Raw genomic sequence first — 23719 nt, forward strand, 5'->3', positions numbered from 1 at the left:
ATTATTATAAACTAATGTACCTGTATTCGATGCTTTCCCGTTTATTAGGACAAAATCAACCGGCCTTCCAATCTTAGAAATACCTTCCCTTCTTCTTCAATTTCTGGTTCCTAATATTTGTTTGAGTTAATTAATCTGATTAGAATCACAACTTCTGCAACATCAAAGCATTGCCGTATTTACTTCCGTAGTAATTACCTGCTTAATTCTCTAATGTATATTTACGCGTGTGGCATCATGCCTTCCGACCTTCTAAAACGAATTTCAACTTAGGTGGGAAAAGTGACGCTACTTATTATTGCCAAAGGAATTGGGCAAAGAAATGTGCAATAAAGAAGTTTATGAGCTCTCTATGAGGTACTCTTTTATTGGTAAAGGAGTATATCCATTTTAATGCACAATAATCACTCTATTTCATCTCCAAGTCTAGGACTGCTCTTACAAACATGAAGATAAACAGAAGGATAAAATTTGAAGTTTGTTGGTACACGTAGAATGTAGTATATAAAATCTTAAATTCCCGGGGAAGGGGGGCGGGGGAGTGGGAGGGGGAGGGGGTTGGGCTAAACGGTTAAAGCTTTGATAGTTAAATTAAGTAATATCCTGGCTGATAGGAACTTACTGGACTGTGCAAGATCCTTTGTCTTGTATACGAGAAAGATGTTGGTTGATCGAATTGGTAATCTCTTGTGATGTTTTACAATAGTATTGTGTGAATATTTTGTCTGGAAAAACACAAATTTCACAAATAGGTCTTTTTCTCCTGTTATTGTTATTAACATTATTACTAAGAACATTGAAAATAACATTTTACGATCCAACCTAATAGCTATTTATTTACAATATAATAAAAAGAAAACCAATGAAGCTTATGAATAAAATTTCCATAATGCTGATATAATTTGTTTCCAAGGCTGACATTTGTTTGGGAAGCCACAAATCTTACAATTAACAAATCGAATTCTTCTGAAGGGAAAATCCACTTACGCGTATACTACAAATAAACATTTGTATAACTGGTAAATGTAATTTTGAAAAATGAAATCGTTTATTAAACGTCTATAAATACTGAGTCATTACAAGAGAGGATATCACACATTATGGGAAAAAGCTTGCCTGAGATAAATTCAGACACTTGTAAACACAAACTATTCTGTCACTGAACATCGATTCGTATTATTATTATTATTATTTATTATTATTATTATTATTATTATTATTAGTATTATTATTATTCAGAAGATGAACCGTATTCGTATGAAACAAACCCACAAAAATCATTGACTTGAAATTCAAGCTGCAGATAATACAGTGTTCATTTGAAATACGTAACAGAATGGTAATATGAAATACATAAAGAGGAGATCAGTATGTAATAAGAATAATTGAAAGGAATTAATAAATGAATGAATAAAAATGTAAGTAAATTATCTAAACACACAATGAACTGCTTAAGGGTATTAAACATTATATCATAACAAAATGAAAAATTCATCACTTTTAGACAATGGCGGCTAACGGAGCTTCATAGAAAAAGTCAGGGGGAAATTACTTTAATCTTCCCCGCTTTGGAAAAGAGGATACAAAGTAATGGCTTGATAAGGCTTCTCAATTAAAATGAATCGCAGATTTTTAATTTTTTTGCTGAAGGCAAAATAAGCGATTACCTGGGATGAGGGTGCGAGCCTCAAAGATATTAAGATAAGAACAGCAAATGGCACTTCACTTCATGCAACAAACAAACTGAGAGAGAGAGAGAGAGAGAGAGAGAGAGAGAGAGAGAGAGAGAGAGAGAGAGAGAGAGAGAACTAATGATTTCTGACTTTGCTGCTGCTGCTGCTTCTGTCCACGTTGCATAGTTGATGGCTTCGTATCCGCATTGGAAGCGGATATAAAAGAAGTGATGGCTTTTAAGGCGATGACTATACAATGATCCAGATTCTGAGAGCTGAGACCTTTCTGTTGTCGCTATCATTTGGGGTCTCAAAAGGGAAAGACTGATATTTGAATGCTGGAATACTTTGGTATATCTGGAGAAAGCCCTTAAGTAAAACTTGCTTTAGAAGCTACCGCACTGAAGACCTCTGGAATCAAAACCTTCTTGTTATCTAGATTCTGAAGTCATAATCAAGTTATTCTTTAAGTATACGTAGGGTAAGCACCTTTCATTTATTATCACTTTCGTTCTCCGCTGTTATGTTATTTTCTGTCCTGAGAGAGAGAGAGAGAGAGAGAGAGAGAGAGAGAGAGAGAGAGAGAGAGAGAGAGAGAGAGAGACTAGCAATATTTTTCATCCTTTGTGTACATGAGCCACGTACTTTCACCTTGTTAATCTTTCCTTTCTACTGCACTCATAAATCACACAAGAGCTGCTCATTCCTGCTCACACGACGAACTATCTGTCCTGTGAAAGACTAAATCCTCTTATCATAAACCACTAAGCCCCAAAATGGCCCAACTGTTTACTTCATTCGGATTACGTAAACAGATTTTGCCAAAAGCAATACTTTGTTCTGTTGTTTCCTTTACTCCTAACTTCTTCTTCTTCTTCTTCTCGGTAAATAAAGCCGGAAGCGTTAATGGTCTTTGGCTTCTGTGAAAGGAAAACCAGGCTTCCGGATGTCCCGTTAAATAGCCTTGGCTCCTCTGCCTCATTTACACTTGAGTCTAAAGTGTTTGAGGCAGTTTTGTGCAGTCTCAATGGGGTGTTTGAACGAGCCGCTAACAGTGAATGACGCTTAGATCTGGAGCTTTTGCAAAATGCATAAGCTGAAAGAAATTCGAAAAGAAAATCGAAAATAGACTAAGAGAAGATCCTGGTACAACTTTTGATGTTTGGAGCCAGAGCCATTCTGAAATATACGCTTCCAAACATACTAATAAGGATGACTGTCATATTTATTCTTTAAAGTGAGGTCTTGAAGAAATAGTATTCATTCCATACGTTCTTATCTACTCCTCTACTTCATGTCCATAAGTTTATTCACTTCCATACGTTATACTTAACATCTTCTCTGTCATAAGCGGGGTCGGTTTGCTTTAATGTGTCTTCTTAATCTATCCCTATCGAAATTATCTTCCTCCACTAAAACACTCTTCTCCAATTCTTTCACTTTATCATTCCACCTAATCTTTCACCTCCTTTCACCCACACCCCCGCCCCTCACTCCTTCCTCCTCTCTCATCCTGTCCACATGCCCAAACCATTTTATTCTCTACATTGTTATCAAATCAGTCATCTCTACAAACCAGATTCTTCTCTTGATTTCTTCATTTTCTAGCCTCTGACTTTAACTCATTATATAGTCAATAGTCAGAAAAAGAAAATCAAAATTCATGGCCTTGATTTTGTCAACAGCTTCAAGTTGACACATAAAACACCGGATAATTCCTAACTACAATTATCAACATCAAAAGCAACACAGGCACATACTAGCCCATATTCCAACGATTCATAAATCGCCTTATAAAGCACGAACCAATTATCAGCAGCGTAATTTATGTCATTTGAATCACAAAATACTGAATGAATGTTAATGCTTGCTGACGATTTCAAACGCCCTGTCTTACGTGCAAGAATTTCATGTGTTAATTTCCGTAATGTGTTGCATGCATCTTTTGCGTCCCTGATGCGTCATATATAATGATTTCAGGTTGCAAATAGTTGACACACGGGGACAAAAGACTGAGTTTATACAATGAGCTATGTAACTTGATTTCATTAAAATAATACTCATCATCATCATCAATGATAATAATAATAATAATAATAATAATAATAATAATAATAATAATAATAATAATAAAGGCCAAAAAATAGTGAAAATTGTACAGGGAATAGGAAAACATATAAGAAGCGAGAGCTTTCAAGAATTAGTAATAATAATAATAATAATAATAATAATAATAATAATAATAATAATAATAATAATAATAATAATAATAATGGTTCGAATCCAATTCACATAGGCGGCAATACCAGTTAGTGCATATCAATATCATCGTTTCGTTGAAGAGTTGAAGAAATATTACGAAAATTTAGTCACAACTTGTGAATTTTATTTTAAATTTTTTCCATTTTATGAAAAGGGTGACATCACCTTATCACATTCCCCAAAACCCATAGAAGCGTATAGAATCTTCCCTCCTTTCAGTCTGCGAGAGATATCTAGTACTCTCAATAGGCTTATCACGCCTCTTTGGAGAACATGAAGGATATCCAATATTTTGGTATTTTGCGATCATCCAATATTTTGGTATTTTGCAGCTGCTCTATTCAGGAAGAGATTCCGCGAGGGATGGAAGATACCGCTGTGGATTTGTTTTGCATCTCGACTCCCTGAATCTGAGGATGTATTCTTGCACCCTTTTTTGGCTGCATCGCCTGGAGACTGATCGGGTTTTATGCACAATGAAAGGAAAGCAACGTGAAGCCGAATATCTTGGAATTCCATGGAACTTTTTTCAGAGAGCTTTGGCCATACGATCTTTGATGAAACTATAAAAACCCAAACTGCAGTTCTTATAATGAGTAGAGCATCATTCTGTAGCTTAGTGATATCAATTTTAATGAGCTGAATATGAATTTATATCTCTGTGAAATTCTTTGTCAATGAGCAGAACCGAACTTAACTATGAAAAAGCAGCCGAACATATTCATAGGAGAGACTGCAAACCCAACATCGCGAGTCGACCAGCACTGATGATGGGGATTAAGCTCAGATTCAGCAGAAACAGTAAATGACTTTTGGTTCCCAAGCGAACTGCGATTGCTGCGTCTCTGTTCGCTTTGCAAGTTCCGCTTTGAACCTGGCTGGTGTCTATCTATTTATTCACTGGAATATTAAACTCTCTCGCACCTTTCTCTTGGCCATCAGATTTTTATGGGGAACTTTTCGTTCCTAATGTCTCTGCCACTACATCTTTAAAAGTGTTACATCAATTCTTTATGAAGTATCATATTGTAATAACCCGGGTCTTCGGATGACGGGTGGCGATTTTAACATTTCCGAAAAAAAATTTACTTAATGAAAAAGATTTCGAATTTTTAATTTGAAGAATTTTCCTTCGAAATTAGTTAATGATTCGATTACTTTTTTGTAAAATGTAAATTTTTAAGTTTTTTCTTTACAGTTCATTCTGTTCTGAACTATGTATAATTGTAATATATAATTAAAAAAAATATCAAGAAAATATAAGTAACGCATATTTAAACCTTATCTCTATGCTTAATTTGTTTTCGTTTTCCCAAAAAACACGTTTTTAGATGCAGAATAGAACTTTAAATAATGACAATCTTAAACATAAAATTAGCCCTTATGGTCAGTGAATTGATAAATCACTCGAATGTTTTTCTTTAAGATGTTAGAGGAAGTTGATGATTAATATTTTAAACATATTTACAAGTGGAGAAAGTAGTATTCAAATTAGGAATGTTGTTAGATGCAAATATATTCGGCTCCTCTCTGGTTATATTCATACACACAAATACATACATACGCCTATACATATAGTATATATATATATATATATATATATATATATATATATATATATATATATATATATATATATATATATATAGATAGATATATAGATATATATATATATATATATATATATATATATATATATATATATATATATATATATATATAGATATATAATATATAGTTATATAGTATATATATATATATATATATATATATATATAGATATATATATATATATATATATATATATATATATATATATATATATATATATATATATATATATATATATATATATATATATATATATATATATATATATATATATATATATATATCTATATATATATATCTATATTATATATAGATATATATATATATATATATATATCTATATATATCATATATATATATATATATATATATATATATATATATAATATATATATATATATATATATATATAATTTCAAATATCGAAAGAAAAATGTAATTGGAAAATAGTCAACCCCCCAAAAAAAAAAAAAAAAAAAAAACACTAATTTTGTAAATCCTCTGGAATTCCTGATCTTCTGGCTCAAGGAAATAACTTTGGTCAAAGTAGCAGAGAACATCTCAAAGTATGTTTAGAACTTGACCTTTCTTTGTTGCACGAGTTTCTTCACTGTATTTAGTGACTGAAGAGAGAAGGGAAACGAGCTTATCGTGCTCTCTCTCTCTCTCTCTCTCTCTCTCTCTCTCTCTCTCTCTCTCTTATCACATGTGAAAATACTTTCTCACTCTCTCTTTCCCGCAAGAACGCACACCGTAGAATAGGTGACAACTAGACAAAACTAAAAGCATTCTTAATTTTTTACATTCATTTCTGAAATTGTTTTTTTTTATTAAGAGAACGCTATAGTTCAGATCCCGTATTCAGTAAGACCCAATTCCGTTCATTGTCTCACATCAATACAATTTGCTGCAGCAACTGGTCTTCCGTCACGAAAAAGTTCTTCTATTTTTGAATATGTATAATCCAGTTTCAGTTCCGGATGTTTTCAATGGAGATAAGATATTAGGTATATTTTTCTCTATCATACTCATAATGAAGTTATATGTTCGTTCGATATATAGTGTATATATATTGTGACGAAGTGCCAAGTATCTGGTTACTACGCTTACCATTAATTAAATGAGTACCTCACAACAGCCAGACACCTGAATCCTCATCACAGGTACTAAACGACTGAATGCTCTAAAGTCAACAGTGATCCCTTAAACAACTTACCAGTATTGCAGAAAATCAGACTAAAGTTCATTAAAACAGGTGTGAAGTAATCTTACATGTAATTAAATTAATTAAAGGGCATGAGCTAGCCATACACCTGCAGATTTGATCGCTCATGACCAACAGATATGGAATGCGAGAGATGAAATCTGCCGCTCTACTCGCCACTAACTGCGCAGACTAAATCGCTCAGATATCCCAAGGTATATAGAGAGGCTCTCCCTTATTCTATATACCTTGAGATATCCAACTCCACCTCCAGTGTGTGTTCAGCAGTCATGGCAGGCGTACGTGGGCAAACCAACCAGAAAAGTCATGGACGATAAGAAAAAAGCATTAGCAACCTTGGTGATATGTAGTGCTATGAAGTCCAGAAAGCGGAAACGATCGTGTTGGACAAAGAAATGGCTTCAAAGAAGAGATGAATTTTCTCATATGGCACTTCTAAAACAATTGAAAGAAAATAACCCAGATGATTTTAGAAATTATTTGCGAATGTCAGATGAGGTATTCCAAGAAATACATGCCCACTATTGCCCCCTTCATACAAAAGCAGGATACGATGCCTCAGAAAGGCAATCAGTTCCGAACAAAGATTAATAGCAACCTTGAGATTCCTGGCAACTGGGAGGTCTTTGAAGGATCTTAAATTTTCAACTGCTATTTCTGCACAGTCTCTGGGAAACATCATACCTGAAACCTGCAGAGCTTTATGGCATGCCCTACGAGACCAGTATATGACTATTCAAGCTGTGGAAGGAATGAACTCTCGCATTTATCCATAGACTCAGCGATAAAATCTGTACGGGGGTAAAAACTTCCAACATGATGGAAGATCGAAATGAGCGATTTGATGTGCGAGGTTTTATCTTTATCGCCCCATACACAGGCAGATATTTAGGAGATTTGGTCCGTAGCGATCAAATCTGCTGAAACTGAGCGATCAAATCTGCAGGTGTATGGCTAGGTTAACTCCATCAACAACTTTATAAGTCTAAGAAATCCGAAATCCGAAATTTACGAGTGACCAATAACTATAAAATCTTTGTTACTTTAATGTAAAATCATATATGACGAGAGAGAGAGAGAGAGAGAGAGAGAGAGAGAGAGAGAGAGAGAGAGAGAGATAGAGAGAGAGAGAGAGAGAGAGATGACCTCTATACGCCAGGAATTCAAAGTCTGTAATGAGTGGTCTCTCTCTTCCTTGTATGGGTGAACTTCAAGAAACTGATGGGCTCAAATCGTTTTGGACACGTAGTTCAGCTAATGTCATAAAAATTCTCTTTAAAACAATATCTAAAGATAAATTGAAATTACAATCGTAAATAGCATTTATTATTACACGATTTAAGATGATAAAAGTATTTTAATATGAAAGGAATAATGATATATAACAAAAGTAAATCTAAGTGACGTCATTTCCCGAAGATGAATTATGCATAAACAGAAGGTTCTAGAACAATCTTACGAAAAGATGATGCAATACTTCCACGTGATTCTTAGGCAAAGACATACACATTTGAAACCAGTCCTGTATGTAGTATGCCCTACATGTTCCAAACAGAACTCCAACGAGTAAGATTGATATGTTATGAAAACAAAACGGAGACTTCGAGTACTTCTATCTCCTGAGCGATGAAAAGTTATGAAAACAATTTCTAGCTTGGAACGGACAATGTTAATCTCTTCTCTTTTACATTCTACGTTATCTTAATTTTTACATTATGTTACGCGAAATCTGAAAATGTTTCAAATACTTTTATGTAACAATTCATACAGTCAAAGAGAGGAAATATGCGTTTATGAAAGTGACAGCATAATATATATATATATATATATATATATATATATATATATATATATATATATATATATATATATATATATATATATATATATACATGCATGCATACTAGATTTAAACACGATATCCACCTAGGTATATAGTATATACAAATAGATAAAATAAAATACAGACAGGTTTCACTATTCTTACTTCTGATGCTGCTTCATAATTTCATTTTACGTTGAAAAGTGGGGAAAAATCTAAATAAACCTTCCAATATCTGTTTTTAGTTTTATATCCTATTTGACGGTACACGCAGATATACAGCAATATACGTAGACGTGCACACACACACACACACACACACACACACACACACACACACACAGAGAGAGAGAGAGAGAGAGAGAGAGAGAGAGAGAGAGAGAGATACGAACTGTTTCGATACAGTAGTTACTGGTTGGGAAGATCTTATCAAATAGAGAGAGAGAGAGAGAGAGAGAGAGAGAGAGAGAGACTGGTAACAATTGAATGGAGGATAATCAGAAAAAAAAAAAGACTTTAATTGGGTTGCCTCAATTCCGTGTTTTCAGTTTTGTGAACCTTGCTTTTTTTTACAAATATTTTTTCTTTCTTCTGGAGGCAAAAACTGTAATATTGCTCTGCACTATTTTCCAGCTTACTGGGCTTCAATTACGAAGTTTTCTTTTTTGACGAGCATTATGTTTTATATTATTTTTCATTGATGTTTTGCTAAGCTTTCTATAGTAATTTTTGAGTGCTTTATGAAAATCCTATACTGGGAGGTGAAATAAATCTTTTTTTAATAATATTATTTTGTTAAAAGCATTTATTGTCTTGTACGTTTTACTGTTATCTTATTCTAGATAATGATTTTTATTTTTATTAATTTGCGTATAAACTCTCTACAGCATTGCGCAATGTTCATCATGAGGAAATATGTGATAAAAAATACTTAATACTGTTCATTTATTAATACATACTCGATTAACATTAATAACTTTCGCATAAATTACTTCATATACCTTCTCATTTCCACAAGCATTTATCTTATATAATAAAGTTCAGCTCGCTCTCTCTCTCTCTCTCTCTCTCTCTTTCTCTCTCTCTCTCTTGAAGGTAACTGCCTGAAGTCTCACGATTTCCATTATGCATTGCATAATGTGATCAATCTACTAAAACTTTCCAAAGGCCAGGCTTCCCATCTCAATTCCACAACTCAACTTGAAAATATGTATAGGATTATAAGCAAGATATTTAATACATAAAAGGAATTCCAATTTGGGGCACTTTGATATTTCAATGGCCATTTCAATCCTTACTGGAATCTTTCTTTCATCCGGCAGCGTTAGGGATAAATTTTTCATTATGTGCAAAAATATTTTAATAAGAGGTCAAAGCGAGCCTCCAGTTCCACCTGCAATCCTGTCAGTTTGTCTGTCTTTACAGTGATGAAAGGTATTCTTTTCTTGGTACTCTGAAAATATTAGATGGATTTTTTCAGGGGTGGTAAAATGGCTGGGTCGGGATGGAGTGGGTTAGCTTGGGGTGTTGGGGTGAGGTTTGGGGGTGCGTAGGGTGGGGTGGGTTGGGGTGGTTTATGAGGTGTCTGGGTGAGGGTTGGTGTGGTGGTGGAGAAGGGGAGGGTGTTGGTGGGGGGAGTAAGGGTGGGAGTGGAGGTGCGGTTTAGTGACTCGGTTGGTGGGGTGGGTTGTTTGGTGCCGGTGGGGAGCGGGGAGGTTGCTTGGGTCGGGTTGGGGTGGAGTGAGATGAGGGGAGTGGATGACGATGGGGTGGCAATTAATCTTTCCATTATAAGGTCAATATCTAGAGAGAAAAAAAACAAACAAAGCCATCAGAAGGTCATTTGTCACCCAGAGAATATTGAAAAAAAAGTTAACTAACTGATTCGTTAACGATGACACAAACCATCTGACTTAGGATTTCTGACTATCATTTTCCTGTGGGGGGGATTCGCTTATTTATGAAGTCACGTGGCATCTATAGTGATTTTTTAAGCATATATATATATAATATATATATATATATATAATATATATATATATATATATATATAATATATATATATATATATATATACTTACATATGTGTGCATAAACATACACAATATCCTCATCATTATGTATGCAAATGTTATCTATAAGGCCTTGGAGTAATTCAGAACAACGATATCCCATTCCACTAATTACTTTAACACGGCTACAGGGGAAATGCAAATTAAATCGTTTTTTATTATAATACGATTATCGCCTAGAGCTCCCTGTTTGTTGGTCTTTTATTTCCTAATTTAGGGTGATATTTGCCCTAGTGGCACATGTCTTATATCATAACGTTCTTGCAGTAATTTCAAACAGAGTAATAAAAAAGTATACTTTGTAATATAATAATATATAATAATAATAATAATAATAATAATAATAAATAATAATAATAATAATAATAATAATAATAATAATAATAACAATAATAATAATAATAATAATAACAATAATAATAATAATAGCAAATTTCCTATAATCTTTCTTCAGTATAGGGCTTTGAATTTATTACGTAAAATAGATCCGAATACAATTATCCATCAACGGATACAATACGGGATATCACATAAACAGCTTTCCTTGAGGGAGAAATAGTCACAATCGAATAGTAAGACTGTACAGTGTCTTTTTTCTACTATTATTTCCCTGTGATAATGAGAATTATTCTTGTGAAAAAGTCCTTTCTTCCTTCAAGAAAGTTAAAGGGAAAGAAAGAAATGGAACTTTTCTTTTCTCAGAGGTGCAATTTAGCACGGTCAATATTGAACTGAGAGAGAGAGAGAGAGAGAGAGAGATAGGAGGCAGGATGGCAGGTGCAGAGATGATGATCTTTGTAACTCCAATTAACAACAGCTGATCGCGGAGACTTGGTTCTTAAAATTCCATCTCTTACTTGCATCTCTTATTTGCATCTCGTTACATTCTGGAGGAAATGTACTGTTTATATAAAAATATAGGAATCATTCAAGAATATATGAAAATCAAAGTAAACACAATTACTTCATTTAAATTTCTCACTCTCTCTCCCCTTTCCTCACCATTTCTCCCTAATTTTCACCTCTTCCTGTCAGACTGTCAGGCCTGTTTGTTTTATCTGTTTATCTGTCATGTCTGTCTCTATTTTTAAACCCCCTCTCCCTTTCTTTGGTTTTTTTTCTCTCTCTCGCTATTCATCCGCAAGTTTTATACATTTTAAAAAAAGACAAGAAGCATCTGAGACCATCTTTTTCTATTCCCCCACCTGAGCAGTCCGCTTTCATTAGCTAATGCGCATCCCTCGATATCAAGAGATATGGAGGACAGAAAAAATATAATCTGCAGTACAAAGATTTCATTTCTTCGTAATTAAGAAAAAAACAAAACGAGATTGAAATGCAAGATGTCTTTTTTCTCAGGAAAAATTAATTATTCTTATTCTCAAGGAAATGTGAAAGATTGAAAAGCGATATTCATCAATAATGTTCAGCCCTTTATGTGTTTTATTAATTTTCAGGGTTTTCGATAAATTATGTAAAAGTGTGTGTGAGTGTATAAGAGAGAGAGAGAGAGAGAGAGAGAGAGAGAGAGAGAGCTCTACATTAAAAATCTTCCTCATAAATCTAATAGCATGTAAATGTCATGACCTCGGCATTACAAAGGCAGGAATTATCAAGGGCCCCACCTGACTTGAAATGCCATAAAAGCAGAGAGGTGTAAGAGCAGGTAATTTCTCTCACTTGCTGAGATTTAGTATTATGCATCCGCGAATGGGCCATTAAACGTCATGGGATGAAATTCCCTCAGTGACAATTGTCTTAAACTGCCAAAGTAAATATTTTTTTATGTTGAATATTTTAACTTGTTGCACCTTAAAAAAAGAATTACATACTTCATTTTCAATTTGTTATTCAAATTGTGATATTACAATCTTTATCAATGGAATGACACTTTACACCTCTGATTTATTAGAAGAGTTAGGGAATGTCTGATTTTACCAGTCAGTATAACCTTTGAGCCTCTAATAAATATTTAATTGTCTGTATAGAACCCCTATTCATCTGGCAAGTGCTCAAACGATCATTTGTGGGATAAAGGAGTTGACATAAAACAATAAAATTATACTGTCCAAGTAGTAGAGAATACATGATCCCTTTGTGACATAGCAAACTGAAGTATCTATAAAATTGTATTTACACTGCATCAAAGTATATATAAAAAAAACACATCACAAACAGATTAAATACAAGACGACGACTGGTTGGAAGTCCTAATCAGCTGCCTAATACGATTATTTGCCAAAGATTCCACCTCCACATATGGTCTTTGACGAGTTTTCAACATTTTCGTGACATAGGTGCAATATGCCAATGTGCGTTATGACTTGTTCTATTGTAGTGTACACTACAATAGATTCGGTGGACGGCTAAGTTGTGAGTGAGGTGTTCTTGTATACGAGAATGAACACCATATTCTTGGAAAGCTTGAATTTAAAGTCAATGGCCCTTGTGGTGTTCCATATGAGTAGATTCATCTTCTGAATAATAATAATAATATGGTAACATGTTGAATTAATGATTGGCCAGTCCAACTGATTAATGCAGCAGACAACACACTACACGTTACTATCATTAAGTGATATGTTCTTGTATGTTGGAGTAATTGGGTTTATGTTATATAGATGCCTTAAGGCAGTTGCGTTCCTGCCACTTAATTAGCAACAAGTCCAGCTTGCTCACCCGGTAGTACCTGGATTGGGATCCAAAGAGCAGGGCTCATACTGAGTTATAAGTTAACATCTCTTTAGGCATAGTTATGGCACTGAGTGCTTTGTCTCTTCCTCGCTTCAATCCTGACTCATAGCAGAGGTCATTGACCTTTGCCAGCTAAGATCTTACTATCCTTCATTGTATTTAACCACAAAACCTTGAAGGCCTTTTGATATTGATCATGATGATAATGATGATTGTTAGCTAAGCTGTAACCAAAGCTGGAGAAGCAGAAATTAATTAAGGGCAAAGTAATCTGTAAGAAAGCAGCTCATTACAGAAAAAATTGCCATTAAGACAGGAAATATATATTATATTATTATATATATAAGATTATATATATATAATATATATATATATATATATATATATTATATATAATATATATATATATATTTTCCTTTGTTAAGCCCTAAAAGCTGTTAACCAAAGTGGAGAAGCAGTAAACTTAATTTAAGGCAATAGTATTTCCTGTTAGCTAAGCTGTAACCAAAAGCTGGTTAGCAGCAGAAATTAATTAAGCGGCATAGTATTTCTGTAAGGGAAAGCAGCTCATTACAGAAAAATTGCATTAAGACAGGAATTTAAAATTATAAATATATATATATATATTATATATATATATATATATATATATATATATATATATATATATATATATATATATATATATATATATATATTATATATATATATATACATACGCGATTTATTTATCACACATCAAAGCAAGGGTAAAAATAAGAGAGTGGGTGTGGGTCCTGACCGGGTTCGACTTTCTTTCCAAGTCATTAACGTTAATGAATTGGAAATGAAGTCTGGACTGGTGAACACTTACACCCATTCCCTTATTTAGTCACCTGTGTTGATGTTTGATTTATGTACGTATACTTTTCTTGTAAAGACTGTGGAACTTTTTTTAGTTTAGTTAAAAATAACCATTTATTGTCATGATAACCATTTAAATTCTTTCCTCTCAGCAGTTTTGAACAGATCGATTTTATTTCAACATTTCAGTGAGTTACTAAACAAGTTCGAAGCGAACTTCTGAATACTACTCGTCATCCCAACTTAGACTGCTCTGAAATTCATCAACCTCCCCTGAGAACACTAATTGGAGCGAGAAACTGCAACATTCAGACCTTGCGAGACAAAACTCACAGTTGTTTAACTTTTTGTGGTTCGAAAAATTTCTTTGTACACTTTTTTGGTTTAATAGGCTCGCCTGAGTCTCAATTCCTATTCTAAAGCTTTAGTTTCTTTCCTTTGATTTTTATCCTATTTGGTGTTATTGTTGATTGCTCCTTTATCATTAATTTCCTGTCTTATGCAATTTTTCTGTAATAGATATATATATATATATATATATATATATATATATATATATATATATATATATATATATATATATATATTATATATATATATATCTATATTATATATATATATATATATATATATATATATATATATATATATATATATATATATATCATATCAGTTTATTTTTAAAAACATAAGGACACGAGAAACAGGAAACTAATTAAACTTTGCCCTTGTTATCTCTATGTCCCTCCTTCCACGCCCTACGGTTTTGCATGGAAACGAATAATTAATAATGAATATCGATGATTCCTTTGGGAATAGGAATTATCGTCATTTATAGGGAGGAAAGTTTTCCATACATTCGATGGCTTCCTTGTTCATTGAATCAATACATTTAATTATGCCTTTAATGAAGTGAGGAATTCATTCGTCTGCTGGGCTGATAGTCAATGTATTAATACATGCAGTAGAGAGTTTCATACGTTGATTTTTATTTGTCTACTAGTTACGGTGTCCTATATAACCACCAGTGTATCTATTCATTTGTCTTTATATATATATATATATATATATATATATATATATATATATATATATATATATATATATAATATATAGTATATATATATATATATATATATATATATATATATATGTATGTATATATATAAATAGTGTAATATATATATATATATATATATATATATATATATATATATATATATATATATATATATATATATATTTATATCATAACACCTTGTACAAGATATCACCAAAGACCTCTTATCTTTCAAACGACCCAGAAACTTTTTGGAAGGTAACTTCAGTAATGAGGCGCAATAAAATGGAATATTCATCCAGATCGTTCCAGGGAAGAAGAAGAAGAAGAAGAAGAAGTATGGAAACTTGGCTTTTATGTTTAGAGAAAAAAGGCTGTTTTCTCTCCACGAGGATAATGTTATTTAGAAGAAATTCAGAGAGGATGGAGGTGAGGTTGACGATGAGTCTATTCGGTGTCGTCCGCTTATTCTAAAAGATGTTAAGAGAGTGTTGCCAATCCTAGTATTTTCCTACTAGATCTAGTATTTTTGGACTCAATCTAGTAGTCTGGTTGTTTTTTCTTTAAAATCAGGCAAATCTAGTAGTTTTTCTCTACAAAGACAGAAAAGTTAAATCTATTGCTCAGTTGGCTGTTCATTTTCCAATGCTCGTGAAAGAGACAGATCTTGATGACTTGCAAGATCAGTGGGAAGATTTGCTGCATTGCAAGGCAAGCCTTTAAAATTTCAGCATGTCACCAACAACTTTTTGGCAAGAACTGCCTGAAGTAAAGGATGGTAGAGGAGAAGCAAAATTTTCTATCCTAGCAGAATTTATGCGATATTTATTGGTCTTGCCACATTCATCCGCTGCAGTTGAGCGGAGGTTTTCAAAAATCAACATTGTCAAGACCAAACATTCAAACCGGCTATTGACCCAAACTGTTGCAAACAGAATGCTTGCAAAGCAAGCAGTTGCAAGACAAGGAGGATCTTGCCGCCAATGGAGCCCATCTAAATCTCTTCTGAATGATATAAAAAATGGAAGATGTCATCAACGCTACATTGCAAATTGCTTCAAGACAGAAGTGGCAACTTTATATCCTGAAGAAGAGGAAAGAGCAGCAGAAGACCTCCCACTTCGAGTTTTTATGTAAATTCTAAAGGTAAGAAAATCACAGTACATTATCTTAAGGTCGTACTATGGGATAAATGTTCATGTAATTATGATATATATATATATATATATATATATATATATATATATATATATATATATATATATATATATAGGCTTATATATAGGCTATATATATGTATTTAGCTATCTAGTATTTTTAAGGTAAATCTAGTGGTTTTTGGAGGAACAATCTAGTATTTTCTCAAATTATTGAGTGGCAACACTGGTTCAACTTAAGTTAAGAGACTCATCGCAGAAGATTTTTGAGGAAGAGAGAGAGAGAGAGAGAGAGAGAGAGAGAGAGAGAGAGAGAGAGAGAGAGAAAGAGAGAGAGAGAGTGTTAGCATTAATCTCCCTTAATCTCCCTAAATCTCCCTTTAGACAGGCTGTAGTCCCTCGACAATCCTGCTGTAATGTAATTTGTTCGTTTTTGGTAATTGACGTTTGTGATGTACATTTTGCCAAGCTAAATCTTATAAATATTTAGTCAAATAGAAAAGATTTAATATATATAAATAAAACGAAAACTAAATTTAGATAATATTTATTTTTTAGGTTTTAGTTTGTAGTTTGTGAAAAAATATGAAATATGACTGATTTTTATTTTAACGAAAGTAATCACGAAGGCTACGATGTAGGACACGTCAGCAAAGTTTGCTGCATAAAAGCTCTTTATGAGCTTGATAATCCTATTTTTTAATAGTACTTAGAAAGCACAGCTTAGCTGTAAAAAGGACATAACTGTTGATAGAGAGGGAAAAACAATAACAAGGAAATGTCTATGGGAGCAGAAATAAAACTCTTTAGCTTTTGATATCCATCATAAAATGATTTTAGATCATTATAAGTACATTTCTATTCTTTCTGCGTCTGTTTTCATTAAATAAGATTCTTATACTCTTCCTTTACTTGCAGTTACGTGTCGAAGAACCTAATCTTAAATAATTTTATTATTATTTGTCTAAGTTTGCTCAGATTTTAGTATCAATTTCCTGAGTCATATCATTTTACCTGTCAAGACAGACCCGATAATGCTTCAGTTTGTAATTTTTTTTACCTTTATATTAAAGAACCAAATCTAGGAACAAGAGATGATAATGCCCTATTAGTAAAATAACTATTATGACAAGAGGAACACTATATTGTTCTGGAAGCTTTTTCCATATGAATAGGGTTCATCAACTGAATAATAATAATAATAATGATAATAAAGTGAGATAATTATGACATATTTACCACCTTTCAAGCAAAATTCTCACGTGAAATAACTGTCATGCTAAAAGCAAAGACTAGTCTTACCCTCAACTACCGTCTCTGCACTTTCCTCCGAAATATTATGAGGCGATAATTCTTGCAGCCATGGGGTCACTCATCGAAAAGTGACAAATGTAATGAGAGAGTTTCGTTTTCTCTCTGACAAACGGAACTTCATCAACGCTTTTACCCGAGGTGACAGGAATAGTTGGGTGTTTCTTGGCTTTAATTGGCGGAATTCAGTTGTCTTAATGTTTTCTTAATACAGTACAATAAGTTGAAAGTATCACATGAAAATTATTATTCTTTTTAGATAATTTATGATTACTGGAACTTTCTCATATGCTGAACTTATTTTGTGAATTATCTACATAGATAAAAAATAAATTTGCTAAATATTTACATAGAAACAAACTATACAAGCTGTTGTTTGAGCTGAGGTACCTAAAATATAAAAAAAGAGAAAATATTAAGGTGCAATTATTTTATGAGTTTAAAAAAATGTTAATGAATGAACGGATAATAGTATGTCAGTGTTTATTCCCATCTACCAAGAACTGTTTCTACCATCAGTGGATGACTATCACGAAGGTAGTCCTTTTTCTACAGGCTTACAGATTAAGCTGGCATTATGCCAGCAAGCATTTTTTTTTTTTTTTTTTTAGATCAAATTACAGTATGTTAGACTGCACAGGCTCTTCCCCATAAAACAGCTTGCCTTAAGAAGAAGCTGGCCTTACGCCAGCCAGCACGAGCTCTTGTTCCAAAATTAGCCCGTAAAATTAGCAGAGGAATTTGCCATGGTTTATGTAGGGATGGTGAGGGGCAGAATGAACTATATTTTCGTTGAGTAAACCTAGATAAAGCATTAAAAAAAAACATGAATAAATAGGAAAATATTGTACAACAATATTCGTGATATGTTGCTACCTTTCATTATAGAAGGGAATTAATCGATATTTGTTTTTAATTATCTTGAAGTGAAATTAATTTGGAAGGCAGATTCTACAGGGACGTCAATTATCCAGTGCTTCGTATCGTCTGATCTTCGGTATCGGTTGCAGAATTTACTTACCGGGGTTGTAAATATTTATTAAGGAGCGAAACCCTATTACGATGTTCATACATCTCTCTCTCTCTCTCTCTCTCTCTCTCTCTCTCTCTCTCTCTCTCTCTCTCTCATTCGAATTAACAAATAATTCTCACAACCGAATCATTTTCCCGCTTTCCAAAGGGAAACATTTCTAGCAGATACAAATACCATTTGTCAAGGATAATTACTCATTCATGATGCTCCCACAATGAAGATTAATGAATAATTAGTAATAGCAATGCGGTATACGTCAAGTATTGATGAACCTTTCAGCTGGTTTGAGGAAGAATTCTGTGACTTCATAAAATTCAGTGACTTAAATGATTGATTTTTTATATTGTTTTTCAAAGAGTCCTAAAATCTTCAGGATATTTAGGAAGTTCAGGATACTTCTGACTTTCCTCTGGTAGGATACCATACCTTCGTGCAAGTGGAACTTCTAAATAAATTTGCGTTATATTCTATAATTTACTTATATTTTTATATATTTATTCAATGCTGTATTGATTTATGTTTCATTTTTTAACAAGTTATCTCTTATTTCTGTATTTCCTATTAGCATCTGTTACTTCTTTCAAATGAACACCATAGTCTTTGGAACAATCAATTTCAAGTCAATGGCCCATTTGGGTTTGTTTCATATAAATAGGGTATATCGTCTGAATAATAATAATAATAATAATAATAATAATAAGAATAATAAAAAATAATAATAAGAATAATAATAATTAAATAATAATAATATCGTGGCGCCTGGGAGGAGTGGGTTAGGTCTCCATAGACTTAGTCAAGTTAAGCAAACTTTGGGCTCTGGCGATTCCTTGTTGGGGCTGGGTGATGACCGTCTCCTCGGGCGTTGATTTCCTTGGAAGGATCTTTACCATAATTTCCTCAGGTCTACTCAGGCTGTAAATGATACCCTAATGGGGGGAATGGGGTAGGGGTCCCAGCTATGGGTTAATAGCAAAAACTCGCAATGATGGGAAAGAATGAAGGAATATAACCAACAACGATAAATGGAACCTCTGGCAACAGGGAGGGCTTTCGCCGGCAAACCAGGTATTCAACCCAATTGAAGGGGAAGACGGTCAGGTACTTGGAGGTCGTCACTCAAGCAACTGATACCACAACGACAGTAATCAACAGCCTGAGATGGAGCTACAAGAGGCAAAAAGGAGAAATGGGCAAGAGAAGAAAATAAGGAAATATGGAGATGCTACATCAGAACAACCCGACGGAGAGAGGATATAGAAGAAGATTGTCAACATCTGGAATGAGAGGAATAACACCCCCCAAACAGAGCAGAGGCTGCAGACCAAGTAAGGACATAAAGAAAAAGAACTGGCTCTCCCCAACAGAAAAGAGAGAACTGGAAGGGAAATGTCACACGACAACGAATTACACGAAGACGAACTAGAAACGAAAGCCACGAAGACGACAGGGAGGACGAGGTATAAACAACGACCGACACGAAGAAACACCGAACGAATAAGAGAGGACGGAATGGGTAGAAAAGATTAGACAATGGATGGACCGCATACAGAGACAAAGATCCCCTCCATGAAACTACAATCACCAAGAAATTAAAGGGAGAAAAACAAGTGAGGGTCATGAATATGGGCTAATACGACCACCAGTATCACAGAAACAAATAACTTGACATATGCAGGAGCAAGATTAGTAGCAGAACTGATGGGAATTCGAACACCAACACCACCAGCACAACCAACCCAACAGAAACCAAAACAGCAACCTCCTTGGAAAAGGCGCCTGGAAAAGCAAAATCATGGTGATGAGATCTGACTTGAGTAAACTGAAAGAGATGGCAGAAAAAAGGCTAAGAAGCAAGAAAACAAGGGAGGAACTCAACGAGAAATACAAAGTACAAGAGAGGGGACTAAACAACACAATAGAAGATGTAAAACAGAGGCTTAAGGCCAAAGCACATAAGATCCAACGGTACATGAACAGGAATAAGGGATACCAACAGAACAAACTATTCGGAACCAACCAGAAAAGACTATACAGCCAACTAAGAGGGGAAGACAACCACCCAGAAATTCCTGAAGCGAACCAAGTAAGAGACTCTGGGAAAAAACATATGGAGCAATCCGGTATCACACAACAAACATGCAACATGGCTCCAGGAAGTCAAGGAAGAAGAAACAGGGAGAATAAAACAAAGATTCACAGACATCACAGTCAGACACCAACTAAAGAAAATGCCAAACTGGAAAGCCCTAGGTCCCGATGAAGTCCATGGATACTGGCTCAAAAACTTCAAGGCCCTACACCCACGAATAGCAGAACAACTTCAGCATTGTATCTCAAATCACCAAGCACCCAAATGGATGACCACAGGAAGAACATCCTTAGTACAAAAAGACAAGAGTAAGGAAATATAGCCAGTAACTACAGGCCTATCACCTGCCTACCAATAATGTGGAAGTTACTGAACAGGTATCATCAGTGAAAGGCTATACAACTACCTAGAGGAGACAAACACCATCCCCCACCACCAGAAAGGCTGCAGAAGGAAGTGTAGGGGCACAAAAGACCAGCTCCTGATAGACAAAATGGTAATGAAGAACAGTAGGAGAAGGAAAACCAACCTAAGCATGGCATGAATAGACTATAAGAAAGCCTTCGACATGATACCACACACATGGCTAATAGAATGCCTGAAAATATATGGGGCAGAGGAAAACACCATCAGCTTCCTCAAAAAATACAATGCGCCAACTTGGAATACAACTACTTACAAGTCTGGAATAAGACTAGCAGAGGTTAATATCAGGAGAGGGATCTTCCAGGGCGACTCACTGTCCCCACTACTCTTCGTAGTAGCCATGATTCCCATGACAAAAGTACTACAGAAGATGGATGCCGGGTACCAACTCAAGAAAAGAGGCAACAGAATCATCCATCTGATGTTCATGGACGACATCAAGCTGTATGGTAAGAGCATCAAGGAAATAGATACCCTAATCCAGACTGTAAGGATTGTATCTGGGGACATCAGGATGGAGTTTGGAATAGAAAAATGCGCCTTAGTCAACATACAAAAAGGCAAAGTAACGAGAACTGAAGGGATAAAGCTACCAGAAGGGAGCAACATCAAACACATAGACAGGATACAAATACCTGGGAATAATGGAAGGAGGGGATATAAAACACCAAGAGATGAAGGACACGATCAGGAAAGAATATACGCAGAGACTCAAGGCGATACTCAAGTCAAAACTCAACGCCGGAAATATGATAAAAGCCATAAACACATGGGCAGTGCCAGTAATCAGATACAGTGCAGGAACAGTGGAATGGACGAAGGCAGAACTCTGCGGCATAGATCAGAAAACCAGGAAACATATGACAATACACAAAGCACTACAAGAGACAAATACGGACAGACTATACATAACACGAAAGGAAGGAGGGAGAGGACTACTAAGTATAGAGGACTGCGTCAACATCGAAAACAGAGCACTTGCCGCAATATCTTGAAAAACCAGTTGAAGACGAGTGGCTAAAGAGTGCTTGGGAAGAGGACTAATAAAAGCAGACGGAAGACCACAGAAATATACAAGACAGGAGAAAGACAGAGACAGGAGAATGACAGACAGAACAGAGGAGTGGCACAACAAACCAATGGACGGACAATACATGAGACAGACTAAAGAACTAGCCAGCGATGACACATGACAATGGCTACAGAGGGGAGAGCTAAAGAAGGAAACTGAAGGAATGATAACAGCGGCACAAGATCAGGCCCTAAGAACTAGATATGTTCAAAGAACGATAGACGGAAATAACATCTCTCCCATATGTAGGAAGTGCAATACAAAAAATGAAACCATAAACCACATAACAAGCGAATGCCCGGCACTTGCACAGAACCAGTACAAAAAGAGGCATGATTCAGTGGCAAAAGCCATCCACTGGAGCCTGTGCAAGAAACATCAGCTACCTTGCAGTAATAAGTGGTACGAGCACCAACCTGAGGGAGTGATAGAAAACGATCAGTCAAGAAGAAATTATCACTCATTGATGTCGCAATGCCATGGGACACCAGAGTTGAAGAGAAAGAGAAGGATAAAATGGATAAGTATCAAGATCTGAAAATAGAAATAAGTATATATGGGATATGCCAGTGGAAATCGTACCCATAATCATAGGAGCACTAGGCACGATCCCAAGATCCCTGAAAAGGAATCTAGAAAAACTAGTAAGAAAAGTGATGGACTCCTAAGGAGGCAGGATGCAACTCGGAACCCCACACTATAAATACTACCCAGTCGAATTGGAGGACTGTGATAGAGCAAAAAAAAAAAAAAAAAAAAAAAGCAAAAAAAAAAAAAAAAAAAAAAAAAAAAAAGCAAATCTGTAGGTATTGGGTAGAGTTAGTGAGGCAAAAGACACAGTTCTGTTTAGGAACATAAACATTTAATATATCAAATGAAACGTCTCTAAATTACGAAACTATTAATTTAGTATCAGTCTTCCAATGTGGAAGTGGGATCAGTTAGTCCAAACTGAATTTGAATTATTTATATGTTTGTTGCGCAATAGCAAGTTGGTATGGCAATATCAAAGATCTGTGTAGATTATGGAAACAGTAATTTAGGAGCAGTCTCCTTGTGGTGAGGTGGGTTAATGTTTAAATGGAAATGTTTTTATTACATGTGCATTGGTGGTGGCATATATATACGTGGCTGTGTAGTTGTGCAGTGAAAGGACACTGGCTTGCTAGCAACAAATTTTAGGGCAGAACTACGGAAGTTACCATGACACATTTACTTTAAATAAAGGTATCGCAGAGATATTATGCATCTCATGACAATTTTATCTTGCTTTAGTGTAAGTCTGACGATATAATACAGGAGTGTTCTCGGTCTCATTTATTATTTTCGTTTGGGAAGACAAATAATTTTTCGAAGTCTCTTAAATTTT

Source organism: Macrobrachium nipponense, chromosome 1 (genome assembly GCF_015104395.2).
Source record: "Macrobrachium nipponense isolate FS-2020 chromosome 1, ASM1510439v2, whole genome shotgun sequence".
NCBI lineage: Eukaryota > Metazoa > Arthropoda > Malacostraca > Decapoda > Palaemonidae > Macrobrachium > Macrobrachium nipponense.